The 3,513-nt window shown below is 39.7% G+C and overlaps 6 annotated features.

The window, feature by feature from the left end:
- Nucleotides 1–814: part of a mobile genetic element that runs on past the window's edge.
- Nucleotides 1–1,063: part of a mobile genetic element that runs on past the window's edge.
- Nucleotides 577–1,063: a long terminal repeat.
- Nucleotides 815–1,064: a mobile genetic element.
- Nucleotides 1,064–1,068: a direct repeat.
- Nucleotides 1,065–2,128: a mobile genetic element.
- Between the last annotated feature and the right edge of the window lie 1,385 nt (nucleotides 2,129–3,513).

The raw sequence follows: 3,513 nt of genomic DNA, 5'->3' as shown, positions 1-3,513 counted from the left end.
TAAGGGTTTTAGTACTCGCGCTGGTGCGCATAAGTTCCTCCTTAACCTTAGGCTTTAATCCCTGTTAGAACATAGTGATTAGAGCGGTATTGTCCCAGTCAGTGTTAGCAGCGAGCTGCTGAAACTCCGCGGCGTAGTCAGCGGCTGACTTGTCCTGCTTAATCTTCTAAATGTTGCAGCAGGCAATGTGTGGTTCGTTAGAGACTCTAAAGATTGGCTTAATCTTTTCTTTAAATAGGTTAAAGTCTCTTATCTATACGTCTACGTTGTCTAGGGCTTTGCTAGCTTGGTACTGCTGTATAAAGGGCTTAATCCAGGAAAACGCCTTGCCACGCATGTAGCTGGCTGCAAGGACAACTTGTTTAATCTTAGGAACCTTCTCGCCTTAGAAGGTAAAGAAGAGGTCCCATTAAATAAGCTAGTTATTAAGCTTGCTGCGGTCTCTGTAGTAAAGGTTGGGGTTGTTAACGTTTATGCCTAAAGTGTAGACTGGTAGGTCTACGTTAACGTCTATGTTGGAGCTGCTAGGGGTAGCACGGGATCCTGTAGAGGTACTTATCTTAGGGGTGTTTAAAATGTTAAAGTTGTACTTTAGTTAAAGACTGTAAGCACTAATTCTATTAGTTCTTAGGGATAAGTACGGTTACTAGATTAGTAAGGGTTATTAACTAAGCAAAGCTTATAAAGATAGGGTGCAATAAATAGTACAGAGTAGACTGTCTAGTTTAAGAGCAGGTTAAGATTCTAAAGACAAACTTAATTAATAAGGTTAAACACAAACTATAAGGGTTGTGTTCCTACTAACTATATACTTAGGAGATACAGTGCTTGTTAATAAGTAACTAGAGTTAGTCTAATAAAATATATAAGGGTGCTTGTAGACAAGCGTATCGTACCATGCTCGTTAACGAGCAGTCACGTGTGTCATGCTCGTTGACGAGCAGTCACGTGACATCCCTATCTGTTCTGTCCTTCTCTACTGTTTGTTCCTTTAGAGCGGAGTTAGGGGTCTTGGTTGGCTGGTACTTATGTTTGTGCTGTGCCCTGGCACAGGATCGTAACAAGGAGCTAAGTGCTTACAGCTGCTAAGTGTGCGCAACAATGCTGACAGGGATTTCTACTTTGCCTAGAACATGTGTATATGTTATAAAGTAGAGCTAGTAGCTGTCTATATTAAGTCTTAATAGGCGTTAGCTCTCCTAGGTTAAGCATACTCTAATAAGATAGCGCAGATCTAGCATAACAACCTTGTATCTAGCAATAACAGGACGCAAAATTAATACAGAAAGGGACAAATCTGCACAGAGGCGGTTGCAGCGCTAGTAGAGTTAGTTAGTCCTAACGCTACTAAGAAGGATAAGCAGGTATTTAGACGATGGTTAGGCCAAGCCATGCGCTAGTACTCTATTAGTTAGGAGCTAGGCTAGGGCATTCTAACCCTAATACCACATAATAAGATTATAAATTGCTAGATAGAACGCACCCTTTGTGTAGGCTAGCTGTATGTCTAGATTAAGCTACTTAAGAAGGAGTGTCTAGACATTTGTGCAGCTAGCAAGGCACTTAAAAGCTGGTTAGGGCTAGAGGGAATTGCTGGCAGGCCTATTAACGAGAAGAAGACGCTAAGCATTAAGGCAGAGGCGCTAGCAACCATCTACGAGGTTAAAGAGATTTAAGACAGCAAAGATAACAAAACTAACAACAGCATTAACAACAGTATTAGAGAGTAAAGTTATGCTTTGCTAAAGAGTCCTACACTAGCTCTGCGGTTACATTAGCTAACTTTACTTAAATTGTTCCATCCTGTAGAGTAGATGTTACCTACGCTTAACTCTAAACATTATGCTATATACCTTATTAATACTGCCCTATAATATTAGAAACATTAATATTAAAACATCTACTATATTCTGCTTATATACTGTATACTTAATTCTTCTACAAATTCAACATATAATTAGAACGCACTTTCTACACGTTCTGCAAGCGTTACAGCAATATTTAACTTTAGGAACAGCAAATAAATTCACGCTTAAAAAGCAAACAAATACAGTTAAGTGTCTGTGCTCACGCTAAAATTTACATAGGCAAAGTGAACAAATACACTGTCTTTGTTCGTATAATCACTAGGAGCAGTACAGACAACAGTAATATAGAAGATAGTAATACAGACAATAGCGCGTAGCAGCTATTAACTAGTATGCCTAGTTAGACCTCTACTACAGCTATGCTGCTGCGCTAGATGTAGTTGCGCTAGATGTAGTTGCGCTAGATGTAGTTACTTAAGCTGTTTAACCTAGCTACGTATTAGGTCTGTAGTAATAGGAATTAGTACGCCTCTTATTTAATATTAGGATTGTTACTATCCTAATGTGTATCCTTAGGTAGTTAAGGTGCGCTGTGTTGCGTTAGTTAGGCAGGTGTCTACTCTGCATTTTGTAATTTACAACGCTTAAGTAGGTAGCAACATAGTAAGTTACAAAGCTTTAGTAAGTTACAGCACATTAGTAAGTTGTAACACAGTAAGTTGCAGTAATTTAGTATGTTGTAACGCAGTAAGTTACTGTAAGTTGCAGCGCTTTAGTAAGACGCAACATAGTAAGTTATAGCGCTTTAGTAAGACGTAATACAGTAAGTTGCAGTAATTTAGTAAATTGTAGTGTTTTAGTATGTTACAATGCTTTAGTAGGTTACAACGCTTCTGTAAGGTATTTCAGTACAGGTTGTATTAAATTCCAGGAAGTTACTAGGGTAGGGAAATAAGCTTTTAAAAAGCAGAGGAACTAGCTACGTAGCCTAAGCATACGCTAAAGTTTTATTTGTAAAAACCTATAGGGTAAGGACTGTTTCTACTAGCCTTAAGTACTCCTAGATAGCTAGTACATACTGCCGCTATTGCTGCATTACAGCTGTACCCCTCTAAAGATGTCTAGTATTAACAGTAACTGCCCTAACAGTGTTAACCTTACTAAGCTCGCAGCTGCAACCGCTCTAGCGCCTACCTCTCCTCTCTTTACTATAGTGCCTTACTTCTACGTAAACATAACTATTAGCGCATCTAGTTTGTCTAAACCTAAGCCCTATATCCTAGCGCGCATTAACAGTGTAGAAGGGGTGTGCTCCTCCTACACAGCTAAGTTTAGCATCTTGCTCTTACTAACCTAGCCTGTAACCTAGTAGTCCTTACTATTGTCCTAGCCTAGTATTATTACCCCTACGTTTCTGCATTGCTTAATTAGCGTTGCTGCGTCCTATAAGTTAGTAATAGTACCTCTCCTTGCTACTTTGTACGCTCTGTAGACAAGCCTGTAGACTATAGTAGACAGCTGCGTAGGCAGCAAAGGCTCCTTTAGTAACAGCGCCCTAGGCACTAGTTACTTCCTATGCACCCTCCTGCACTACTTCTGTACATATATAGGGTAGGCAAAGACAGACAAGAACTACATTATCTGCCTAGTCTGTCTTCTAGCAGTGTTCTTCTTAGTAGACTGTATTAACGCGTTGCTTAAGGGG

Source organism: Ascochyta rabiei, chromosome 5, assembly GCF_004011695.2.
Source record: "Ascochyta rabiei chromosome 5, complete sequence".
NCBI lineage: Eukaryota > Fungi > Ascomycota > Dothideomycetes > Pleosporales > Didymellaceae > Ascochyta > Ascochyta rabiei.
This window is presented reverse-complemented; position numbering and strand designations above follow the sequence as displayed.